Source organism: Corvus cornix, chromosome 3 (assembly GCF_000738735.6).
Source record: "Corvus cornix cornix isolate S_Up_H32 chromosome 3, ASM73873v5, whole genome shotgun sequence".
Classification (NCBI taxonomy): Eukaryota; Metazoa; Chordata; class Aves; order Passeriformes; family Corvidae; genus Corvus; species Corvus cornix.
This window is the reverse complement of record NC_047056.1, coordinates 78438830-78451749: the sequence shown is the minus strand read 5'-3', so window position 1 is coordinate 78451749 and position 12920 is coordinate 78438830. Positions and strand designations below refer to the sequence as shown.

The 12920-nt window shown below is 39.7% G+C and overlaps 1 long non-coding RNA gene across 1 annotated transcript; it reads left to right on the top strand.

The window, feature by feature from the left end:
• The first annotated feature begins 24 nt into the window (after positions 1 to 24).
• Positions 25 to 12810, top strand: LOC104692347. Its single transcript, XR_752348.4, has 2 exons — positions 25 to 113; positions 2300 to 12810. It is a non-coding gene; the product is annotated as an uncharacterized LOC104692347 (long non-coding RNA).
• Positions 12811 to 12920: the final 110 nt, after the last annotated feature.

Below are 12920 nucleotides of genomic sequence, written 5' to 3'. Positions count from 1 at the left end.
CTTCCGCTTCCGGGGCTCCGGGACCAGGGGTGGTGCCCGGCCGGGAAGAGGGCAGCGTAAACTAGGGCTCCTCAGCCTCGGGAGAGGAGAGGAGAGGGAAGGGAACGGAAGGGGTAAGGTCATGAACTGTGCTACAAGCTCCTCCTCTTTGTCCACAGAGGGGCCGCGAAGCTGGTGAAGGGGCTGGAGCACAGGTCCTGTAAGAAGCGCCTGAGGGAGCTGGGGATGTTTAGCCTGGAGAAAAAGAGGCTCCGGGGGAACCTTATCGCTGTCTACGACTCCCTGAGAGGAGGCTGTAGCCAGCTGGGTTTCCGCCTCGCCTCTGAGGCAACCAGCAGTAGCACAAGAGGATATAGTCATAAGCTGCATCAGGGGAGGTTTAGGCTGGACATTGGGAGGAATTTTTTCTCAAGGATGATTAGGCATTGGAATGGGCTGCCCAGGGAGGTGATGGAGGTACCATCCCTGGAGGTGTTTAAGGAAAGATTGAACGTGGCACTTGGTGCTATGGTCTGGTTGAAATGGTGGTGTTTCATCATGGGTTGGACTTGATCTCAGATTTTTCCAACCTACTTGATTCTGTGATTCTGAGGGAGCACCTTGAAGCCACTACAGGAAAGTAACAGGAGCTCAGTTAGAAGCAGGTGGGAGCATTGTCTGTGCAGCCACAGGAGCAGCTGGCAAAGGCTGCTGTAAATGCACAGGTTACACAGGTCTTAGGGGAGACTAAGCAGCAACTTGAAAGAGAATGTAATCCATGCCTACTGAAGTAGGAATGGCCTGAGCTGAGAACAGCTGGAGGCTTGGACAGACATAATTCCTCTGCTTTCAGTTTTTGCCGTATGTTCCCTTGTAGCCAGAAGTGGAGGTGGAAATAGGTGGACCCTTCTAGTAGTGCAGCTTATTCTAATCTGGATGTAACAGGCTTGCTAGTGTAGCAGAGATACCTGGGCCCTCTGTTTCTTTTGTGAAAAAGCACACCCAAGAAGATGGCATGCAGATAGGTGTGCTTAACAAAAACTTTGTTTCCATACAGAATGCCAGTGAAAATTCTCCAGGGGCTTTAAGAGGTCTGTCACATGGACTCATTTGAAGAATTGTGGCCTGGCAGTGTTTGTCCATATGAAAGGAATATTTAAGTTGTGGGCTGGTTTGACTCCTGTAGCAACTAAGGCCACACAGCCACTTGCTCTCTCCCCCTTGTAGGGAGATGGGGGAGAGAATCAGAAGGGTAAAAGTGAGAAAGCTCAGGGGTTGAGATAAATATAAGGAAAAATAAGGAATTGATTTACTATTTCCCATTGGCAGGCAGGTATTTAGCCATTTCCAGGAAAGCTGGCCTTCATCATTCACAAAGGTGACTTGGGAAGAAAAAACCCGTAACTCCAAACGTCTCCTCCTTCCTCCTCCTTCTCCCATTTTTTATTGCTGAGAGCAACATTGTATGGTCTTGGGATATCCCTTCAGTCAGTTGGGGTCTGCTGTACAAGCTGTTCTAGCTGTGTCTCCTGACAAATTCTTGTGCACCCTCAGCCTGCTCACTGTCAGGGCAGCATGAGAAGCAGAAAAGGTCTTGATGCTGTGCAAGACCTATCCAGCATTAGCTAAAACATCCTAGTGTTCCCAATACTGTTTTGGTCACAAATGCAAAATGCAGCACCCTACAAGGTACTACTATGAAAATTAACTACCTCAGGCAAAACCAGTACAGGTGGCTTCAGTGAAGCATTAGGAAACAACAGCAATAGATTATTTTTGTACCTAATTTTCCAGTTACTTACATTTCAGTACTGCTCTGTCTGGACTTTCTGTTTTGCCATAAGCCAGGTGTGCTGCCTTTGCAAGTCAGTAGATGCCACAGCTTGCAGAACTAACCAGAGTTGTGTGAACAGATAAAATAGGAAGCCCTTAGGTTCTGTGAATACATTAAAACTATGGGAATAATTTCATCTGTCTAGAATTTATTACAAACTTCATTACACATTTTCTTCCTGCGTTTTATAACTGGATTTTATTAGACAAGGTTTCTTCCCTAGAATATCCTCTCATAGTAATTGAGGTATCAGTTAGGTAGTTTGCATAACTGAGTCATTAGGTTCTCATACTATGTTAGAAGTTTCTGAATTTTGTCTTCTAAGGCTTTTGTTATCATCAGACACTAATCATCTCATCCTAGCTAAAATTGAAGGTCTTGCTACAGCGAAAGACTAATCATATTATTTTCATTAACTGCTAAATGCACTTCCATTATATTGTTACTTTATGCTGTTTGAAATAAGGTGCTGATTTTCCTTTACAGAACAAACAAGCAACAAGTAAGACACCAGGTGGTGCCGAAGACTGGCCAGAAAAGAAAGGGAAACTGGAGTGCAAGGCATGTTCAGAAAGAGTGAGAAGCAAAGAGCAACCACAAGATACTCAGTATCTGATTTCAGTAAATTGGGAGCAACGCACAGGAACGTCAGCAGTATGGCAAAATTAGGAATGAAACCATTTGCAGAGGGAAGATTAGTACAAAATGGTATCATGAACAAGTAGTAATCTGTTCTCATCATCTAGATTTAAGATTCTGATAGACTTTTAAATGAGTGTAAGAGCTGCAGATCAGAAATATCATGTTTTATATATATAATATATCGTTAAAATGGGAGGGTTATACCAGGACAGAGAGTATATTTTATTTAGCAGTGCACAGGGCAAATAATTGCCTACAGCTGATGTTACGTGGTATATGCATATATATGGACTTTGCCATATTAGACACTTCGAAACTATTTAAGCAGGCATTAGGTGATGTTTGTGTGTGACATCAAACACTCTTTGTGAACAGGCATGTCCTGCTTGCCTTTGTGGTGTTACTAACAATTAATCTGAGTCTTCTGGTGTACCACCACAGGAATTCAAGTCCCTCATGTTTTCCTGTGACTTTCCAAAGCTGGCATGGCTGTGTCTGAACAAGGAGTGTGGGGATGGCCATAGTGGTCATTTCAAGGATTGCCTTGAGAAAACAACTGCGGTGTTAATAGTCTATGATGTAACATTTCCTCTTTACTGTATATCCATTTTCTTTTATCTTAGAGGTACTTAAATGCTTGTACTTGTACTTACTCTGGTTTCTGCCGCCAATTTTAATCCTTTCCCTGGCAGAGCAGACACTACAATCAATAAGCCATTTTCCCAGGATGCAGTTCATCCTCTGTGCCATGGGTATCGCTAACTTGGCTTCATCTCAGCTGTGTTGGTTTAGGTACTGGGGAGCTGAGTTCTTGTTCTTCCTTGACTTTAAACCATTAAAATAATACCACACACCGACACATATTTTAACTCTTTTTCTGAATTACATAATGAACATTTGCACATATTGTTGCTGATGAATAATCTCACACTTTTAATGTCATTAAATTATGTAGCTACTTCTAATATTAATGTAAATTACTTGTTCTACAGAAAATGGATAAATTAGGTACTTTGCCTGAAGGAAGAACACGTGGTATTGCCCTTTTCTATAGTGATACAGGTCAACGACCCTATTACTGTTCTGCTTCAGTAAGCATTATTTTCCATGTGTTCATAAAGTAATAATGAATGTAATAAAAAAACATCCCTTGGGATGCTCTATGAAACAGACATTTCTGACTTTATCTTTAAGAAATGTAAATACGTTTCTTAAAAAAACAAACAAAAAGCCCCCAACAAACAGATAACTTGCTAAACTGAGATTGCAAAAGAATTTAGTTAAGGGAAAGTAATTGTGAAAGAAGCTAACTATGCAAACATGACTCATATAGTATTATTTTTCCACTTTGTGGTGTAGGTGTTCATCTGGAAAGAGATTTGATGCCATAAGTTTGTAAGTACATGGAACATAGAAAAATACGGGGTTTATTTACTAATTCAATTATTTATTCCTTGCTTATTTGGTTTAATGGTATGGCAAACTGACTGACGAGTGCAATGTTCCTTTATGACTGATTTCAGCATGCATGAATCTTGTGTGGGGATGGGTGAGTACTGGTATTTTAACTTTGTTACTGTAGTTGTGTTTTATTCCAATAGTACTGATATTCTAATGGTATCATAAGAAAAAAAAACAACTAAAAATTGTAAAATTAAAGCATAGTTTTAGATTTCAGTGGAAGTTAATATTATGGTCGCTTATGGTTATGTTCTCTAATACATATGTAGGCTTCTATATTTAAAAATGTATGAGTATGCACTGACTCTTAAAAATCAAAAGAAAATTCTAGGAACTCAACATTTTTTAATCAGTTCCTATTTGTTTGGTGTCAAGAAATACTTAAGTATCTAACTTCTGAGACAAACTGTTTTCAAGTTTGAAAATGAAAATAAGATTTAAAAAGAAAGTGATTTTATTCTTTATGTGTATACAATATGAAAAAGGGATGTCGAAACAAAGCTTTGAGTGCTGCAATATATTTGAGAAAATAAAATGTCATTTACAGTGTTTTTCCTACAGAGAGCTTTGAGGGAAAGTCAGCAACAAAATTACCAGTCTTTGGGACATTAGGGGGCACCACAACCTCACAAACTTGGAATGATGGAAGTTAAAGTACAGTTACTTTTCCTGTCCAAAGTAAATAGGGAACAGCAAAAAATAGCAAAATCAACTCCTGGAATCATTCCCTAGTGCGAGGTTATGATACAGTTCTTAAAATTTCAAACAGAAGACAACCCAGACATTCTGTGGAATATAGACTACACCCTCCTTTTTCTAAGAGTAATAAAATTAACAGACTAATGGATGCTATATATACAGCCTTCTTTCAAGTGTATTTAAATCTTGAAATTTCCTTTCAGCTCAAGCCTCTTAAGGTATCACAGCATTAGTTCAATCAGTGGAGTGAATCTCTGTATGGGCAGAGAGCACAGAAGGAGCTTGGGACAGAGCTGCTTTAAATTCAGGTCCCTGGACTGGGTATCATGCTTGGCATAATCACCAGGCTATCAGTCTGCACCACCAAACACGTGTGTGCTGCACTGATGATGTGTACATCTCACACTGTGAGGGGGGACATTACCAGTCTTAGACGAAGACATGCAGACATGGCAGATGATTTACTTTGTAGGTGATTTACTCAGCAGATCTATCTGGGAAGAAAGTGTCTGTCCAGAGGGTTGGTGTGCTTGAAGAGAGACAACAGCTGTGACTTCAAGCACTGATTTGCAGGCCTGAAAAACAAGATGCCTTGCTATTGATCCTTTACAGCTTGAAATGATGGTGTGTTTGATGTATCAGAGATCAGAAGCTGGACAACAAGCTTTTAAGCAAGATGCCTGTCATTCCTGGAAGACTAACACTGGTGTCTCTAGTGTTCTTACAGTTTGACCTAGACAACTGAGGCCTTACTTGCATCAGCTATGAAGGATGATTTTTCAATGGAAATCTACACTGTAAAAAATATCCACATGTAACATTGAAGAATATATGTTCTACTGCATAAAATGAACCATATGATAGTAGTGTGCTTTGAGTACAGATGAAGTAATCAAACAATTAAAATGTCACGATGGCAGATGACTAGCAGTAGGGCAAAGTACGACATGATATATGAGAAACTCATCTAATTTAATTAAGTGGAAAGTATGACTCACAGTGTTTGGAGCTGAGCTGGGGAGTGACTGGATTCCACAAAGTAGAGCAGCATTCTGTTGCTACACTTTCTTGTTTCTCTACTGCCTGAATATGGACACGTTAGTAAAAAGCTTGCCCTGACTGGAGGCTGTGTTTAAAACTAAGGGAGTAACTGAGGTCCTGGTTAGCGCAGGAGGCAGACTGGGGCAGGCAGTAGCTGTTAGAGTTACCACTCCTCTACAGCCTGAAATAGCAAAGCGAGGGTCAGTGTTACAGCCTATAAACCTGCATGCATGATGATTTAAGATCTGGGTTGCTATACTGGCAGAAATCTTTCTCATGTGATCAGTCACACAAAGAAAAGATTACTACCCATAGGCACTCTCTTGGACTTCCTGCATCATAATTTTGTACCTATAGATACATATACTATGATTTTGTATGTGAATATATAGCCTGTGAAGAATATTACATGTAGGAGCTATAATACAGTACCTGAGAAAGTACATACAGACCTGATTTTATTTCTAAGACCTTATTATACAAAATATGTGTAACATACTGTACAAAAGTAAATGAAGACCACAGTGTCTCTTTTGAGGTGCTGGCAGTCCTGAAAATACCCCAAGAAACTGGCCAAAGGCAAAGGAAGGGAATGCAGACTGAAGCAGAGGCATCAGCCTAGCAGCCCCACAGGCTTTTTAAAAATCAAATCTGAATATATATATTTTATACCAATTAACTTATGGTAATATATATGTATGGCTATATATATAATCAGATGCTCAAACATTGCTCTTGTGAGGTTAGTTTCGCTTTCTGTTGGTATGCATTGTGGAACAAGCTGTACAAGAACACATGCTACTCGTTCCCAAAAAAGCCTCACTCCAAAGTATAGGGAGGAGTATCCTACATCTGCAGCACCACTGATCTAGAAAACTTTAAGAATAAACTGGTAAATGCCATTTTAAATAATGACGTTGTGTAAGTCGTAAATTCTTGTCATCCAAGCATTCCTTAGAGAAAGGGAAAAAATTTTATTTCTGTTTGGAATGCGTTTGTAACTTCCTACACTCCTTTCACATTCTCACCGCTTTAGGGTTCACAGAACAGTGACATTTTGTGATGGGCATGATGAAATAGACTTGGCCTCAGAGAACATAGTGCCTATGGTACATTGCTGTTCATGCAGCTACAGTTGGAGTCTATGCCACATCTTTCCACTGCTGGTTTTACCTACTGCAACTAGGTTAAGATTAATGCAAAAAAACCCTTATCCTTACACTCAAACCTTCACTCAATATGGATATGAAAATGTCATTGTCCAGATGGACTTTTAGGGAATTACTCAGAGAGATTAAGCTCTTCCAGAAAGGGAAAGAGGTAAGAAAATTACTCTGTACTTGCCTGAAATGAATTTCCGAGATCTCTGAGTAGTTTAAAGTTTTGGGTTTGCAATCTTTATACACTGAAAGAGTGCAGGGTGTTACTGGAAAATGTTAACACTTCTTCAGAAAAGTCACTTTGTGAAGTCCTGTATCTAGGTCAGCCCTGCAGAAACAGCTTCTCAATAATCCCCTTTGGGAGAAAAATCTTCACATGTCCTTCTACTTTCTGGGAGTCAGATCTGCTAAAATGAGTTCAGTATTGTATTTTTTAAATATATTTGGACTTTTTTCAGAGACTCACTACACCACACATTTTAGGCTTTCTAAACCTCAGTGAAAGACTTATCAGTCTCGGTGAACTCAGGCCCGACCTATACATATTCTCTACCGTGGAGAGTAAGAAAAACATGCCAGCATGTGTTGCTATACAACAGCAAAGAGTTGTGAACAGAACTAAAAATGATTTATTAAATGTGAATTATTGAACAATGACACAGAGATGCCCAAATGAGTATAAACAGCATGTACACAGTGCTGGTCATACACAAGGTTATGCTGTTTTAAAATAGGAAGCCTGTTTTGATTATTTGTCTCAGATGCAAAGTTTGATTACCACAGAGGCAACAGGGAGAACAAAAAGACAAGACATTTTGTCCTGAAAAACAACCCACTTCATTATTTTCTATTCTTCTCTGTACTGCAGTTGTATCAGCTTCGAAACGGGTAGAGCTGTTGCTAGGTAATCTTCTTCATCCACACGGTAGCTGAAATTCCAGCCAGGCTGAAAAGAGTTTTTATATCTCTAACAGCATAAAATTAAATTCTAAGGCATTAATAGCTGGTTTCAGTGCAACCCTGCTTCTTAACTATGAGGTTCTTTCCTGGGACCAACCCAACCACCAGCGCAAGCAATGCACTTTTGTAGGCTGTGGGTCAACATGATGTAAGTGGTAGCAGCTGCAAGCCCTCCCTGAGCATTTCCCTTATCTCAGCTGAGTGCATCTGGCTGGAACACCCTTTCTTCTCCACAAGAATTCCTCCCTTGTGCTGAGCAACTGTGTGCAGTGGGACATGGCTGGGAATCAATGCAGCCAAAAACCAGACAAGTCTTCTACTCCCTCCTTGCTTGGCTCATCTGGGTGGAGTTCCTCACTCTGTTTTGTGGCTGCACAAGCAGTCTGGATAAACTCAGAGGGAAATGCAGTAGATGAAAAGGAACAAGTGGGCATGGCTTGGGCAGGAAAGGAGCTGTTTGGGCTGCTTTAACGCATGCCTGGCATTGCCATCAAATATCAAAAACAGGGCCTCAGATTTTCTTAGGTTTGTGATCTACCAAGGAAATTGGGTCAGCTTTATGTGTGAAGCTGAACTAATTAAAGTTAGAACTGACATTATTAATCCAGATTTTGAAACAAACATGTCATTTATACTTTACCAGAAAAATGTGGGGGGAATTTTATTGTTGTGTCTCTTCAGATTTGCAATATAGAAAAGATGAAGTTAAAGCCAGGACAGTTCTCACATTACCACAGTCAGCAAACTGTGGTTATATCCCCTGTTGTTCCTGATCTAGCTATGTTTTGTTCCATCTGTTACTGACACCCACTGTCACCATAAAGAAGCTTTTTTTTACCTTTGGGTGGCAAAACTACATGTACAAAAATTGGCAATTGCAGGGGCGAGGGCTACAATGGATAGTTCAATTACATTCATCTTCTGTTTAATGTCAAATACTATTTTCTTCTACATGAACCATAACATCCAAAAGTCTGATAAGTAAATGTGTATCCAGTTTTGACAGCATTAATCACCCTAGAGATACAGTAATTTCTGCCATTGAAGGAGACGGTGGTGTGCAGTGAGTACTTGCCCACCCCCCAGATCCACCCCAGCCGATCTGTGGTCATACAGGCAATCTACCACCTGGCCTATTTATTCTTTATTCTGCCTTCTAGAGAAGCAACCTGGAGCCAGGCTTGTAGATCTCCCCGTGGGATCGCTGATCTCCTTCTGCCCTAAGGGCATGCCACTTCTGCAGCAACTCACAAAAACTCTTCTGCAGTGAGAACCCACTTTCAATCACACCTGCTATTGAATAGGTTGCCAAAATACAAGTATTTCAGCCTACTAGCACACTGGCTGAGCCAACACGATGAATAAACAAAGTACATTTGTTAATTTACTTTCTTAGAAGTTGTTTAGAACAACAGTGCAACCTAGAAAAAAAGAATCCACTAACCAGGAAGGAAAGCTGGGAATGGAAAAAAGGGCTCAGTAGGAGCATTCCCTGAGGGAACTGTTTAGAACTGAAAAGGGATCAGAAAAAAAAAAGCCTAACACATAAAACAGTGTAACAGAGAAACCCTTTGATATGACTCCCAGTGTTTGCATCATCCAGCTGCCTTTTAATAAAAGTAATACATACTGTTACAGATAGGTTATCTAGCAGGCAGAAGTGACAAGTCATGCTGCTGTATGTGTATCATGCATGTGTAATGCAATGTTACGTTCAACCCAGAAACTTTTGTTTCCCAGGTGTTGTGCAAATGGATATCAGCAAGATACTTAATTCAAAGTCTCATTTATGGATTGGTAGAGAAACAAATATAGTTTTGTCCCAGTCTTGTTTTGTCTGTTAGCCAAGCTGAACCATTTCTGAGACAAAGTATTGACCCTTATCTTGAAGCATAGCTCATAAATAATCAAGGACAAAGAGCAAGCACATGTGATTTCACAACCTTTTAAATGCTGATGAATGAATGCTGCAACCAAAAATTCCTACAGTGCTATGTAAATCCCAGTAGTCATCAACAAGTTACACAATTTTTCTGGTTTATATTAACACATAAGGGAAACATGTTCTCCTACTTTGCTGAATGTCCCAATCAGTTACCTCACTGTTCAGTTAAAGTGTAAGAAACAGACCCTAGCATTTGGTTGGACTGAAGTCTTTGCAATCATTGCTGATAGGTATTTTAATAAAAAAATTGTACATACTTACTAGGATCTGCAAAGCTGACCATTATTAAAACCTGAATTTTAACAACTTTTAAGCTTGACTTTTTACAGCTATTCAACCCAGTACAGCCCAACATTAACTCTTGTTTTGAAACAGATGTTTTATCACTTACGTAGAATTAGTCCTTTTGTCATGACTTGCATTTTTCCATTGTCTGTGCAGCATGGAAAATATGAATAATCTTGTTAAAAAGGAACTGATTTGCCATACTAAAGTATGTACACATGATTCTTGGTGAACAAAAGAAAGGAACTGCTTTGGCATATCCTGTACTCCAAACATTCCGTCCCATCTTTTTTTACCACTATTTCTTTCCAAGGTTTGTTGCAAGTAGTAAGTTTAACACATCCCATTGGGTTTCATAACTTCCACAAAAATATATCCAGCTCTTTGTAAAGTCAGCAAGAGCCCTGTGTGAATGCATGCCAAAATGAAGTCAGGGAGACCAGAATTTCATTTAGCAGTAGATTTACTACAGTATTTACTTAATCTTTCTACTATTAAAAAGAAAAACAATATGGTTTGCTTTGGGGTCTTGCACATACTGCATCACCTCACCATGTCACATACTATTTGGTATTGTATAACCCCATCCTCGGGAGCCTATGTAAGTAGCAGGTGATTGATTTGCACCTCTCTTACCAGATACATCACAGCATTCACAGTATAATAGTATTATTTTGCAAGTAGTTTGTAATTTGTATTTGCATTTGTTGGCATATTATTAAAATAGATCGGAACCAAAGAATAAGACCTCACTCTCTCCAAATACAGATGTTTAATTTTTCTATTATGCCTCCTGTTTAGTACAATTATCTGCTATATATGTAGTTTCTGACTTCCCAGTGCCTGAGTTTGATTTTAAAGCAAGACAGTTGGTGGTGGCTATTCTGGATACAAGAAGCATTGCAGAAGACAGCAGCAAAGAATTATAGAAAAACAAAGTGTAAGGTAATTTACTGTGACATTTTGAAAGATAAAGAACTGGATGACGTCAAAAGAGAATAGGTCAGGTAGGCAGCAGAAGCCTTGGCCAGGACCTGCAGATAACCATTTGGAATTGGAGGCAAACAGGAATGAAAAACAACAAGGGCAGCTAAAAGAGGACATAACTGAGCTAATAAGAAGGCTGGTGCCTTGCCAGCACGATAACACAGATGCAGTAAGTCATGCAACTGAAGACAAGAGATAAGTGGGATCAAAGAATAGCACTGAAAACTGATGAGGTCCAGAACAAGGTTTTGCCAGGGGAAATGGGGTACAGCTGATGGCTGTCGAAAATGGTGAACGGAGTGGGGGAGGGAGGGGGGTAGGGACACAGTTGTGACTTTCCAGTTCCTCTCAGCAGACAAAAGAAAGCAGATGGCATCGGAGCAGGAGAGATGAAAGGTTTGTAGTTGCACATCTCTTTCTTTAAAGAGGGAAACAAAACCAAACTAGATCGGTATCACCAACTATAAATGGCATGCAGGAAGAGTTTTGGAAAATGGAAAATCACAATGTTGCTCAGTGGCGAGAAACTCCCCTCCCCTTCCAGCTGAGGACACGTCACTGGAAAAGTCCCAGTCTGGGAAAAAAAAAAAATCCACTGAGTAAACAAATTGCATAGGCAGTGAAAACAGAAAGCGGAACAAAGCCAAATGATACTTTGACTTTAAAGGAGTTTATTTTCAGGTTAGCATTTCCTTGAGTGGCATCAGCTCAAGTTCAGACAAGAAAAATCTCATTAGAGTGAAAATGGCTGGTAAACTTCACTGCTGATATTAGGTCATCAAAAGAAAGCTCACTTATTAAAAATCTAAGATTTCAGCCTGGGAGTTTTTGAATTTTCTGCTACTGAGTATAGTAAAATGATCCCACTGACAAACCAGACACCCAGGACTGGGCAAGTTTGTGGAATTTTTTTCCCCTTAATTTACATGTATTTCTAGGCAAAGAAAGTGTCCTTAACGAAACCCTTCCTAACAACTCACTGGGTATAGCTCTTTGTCTTGCAAGCAAGTTCAGTGGTGAGAATTTTTCCAGCATTGTCTATAAAGAAAACAAGGAAAAAACATCCTTGGTGACCCTGAGACAAGAAATAGAGTGTTGGATGAAACTCTCAGATTCTTACCTCTCTAATTAGCATTCATAAAAACAAAAATACTGACATAAATTATTACCCTTCTCTGATAAAAATCTACTTTCAACAAAGGTACTTCATAATTAATCACAGCAATGTTAACTCAAATTCTGGAAACAATTACAGTGACAGCACTTTGTGGCTGTAATCTAGGAAAATAATCAAGATAATTTTACCTCTGCTTTTCTGTTCTCCCACTTAATGAGTGCTGCTGCATCCTGGCCAATGCATGTGATAGTCCAACCCTGCTAAGCAAACAATAGCTGCCAGTTGTGCAAATGTTGCACAAGATGAGACTGCCCCATCTCCAACCCTATCAATATTATAATAAAAACGTAGTATTTTCTTTAAACACACGTTCTCTTTAAGTCTCATCAGGACTCAACGCTACTGCATGAGTAATCTCAAGAATGTTATCCTTGACAGCCAATAACTATTACTTTTTTTGAAACTGCCAACCTATTCACATTCTCTCAGACTTGGGAGGAGGATCAATTAAGAGTCTTTGGGTGAAGAGGTTATGAGTCTTTTGTTTGTTGTATGGCTTCTAATGTGTATAAATAGAAGAAAGGAACCAGAACTGCAAGAAGGTTTCAAATTTTGATTCTTTATCATATTTCCTGTTATAAGAGTAATGTTACTGCTGTCGCAACAGGGGGCACAAGGATCTTGACTGCTAAGGTGGAAGCTCAGGGCTCAAGTCCATTGATCACATCTCTAATTTTGGAGCTTCAAACAACAGAGAGCAACAACAACAAAAGCTTTCCCGAGGCACCAAGCTGAAGGGGCAAATGGGAA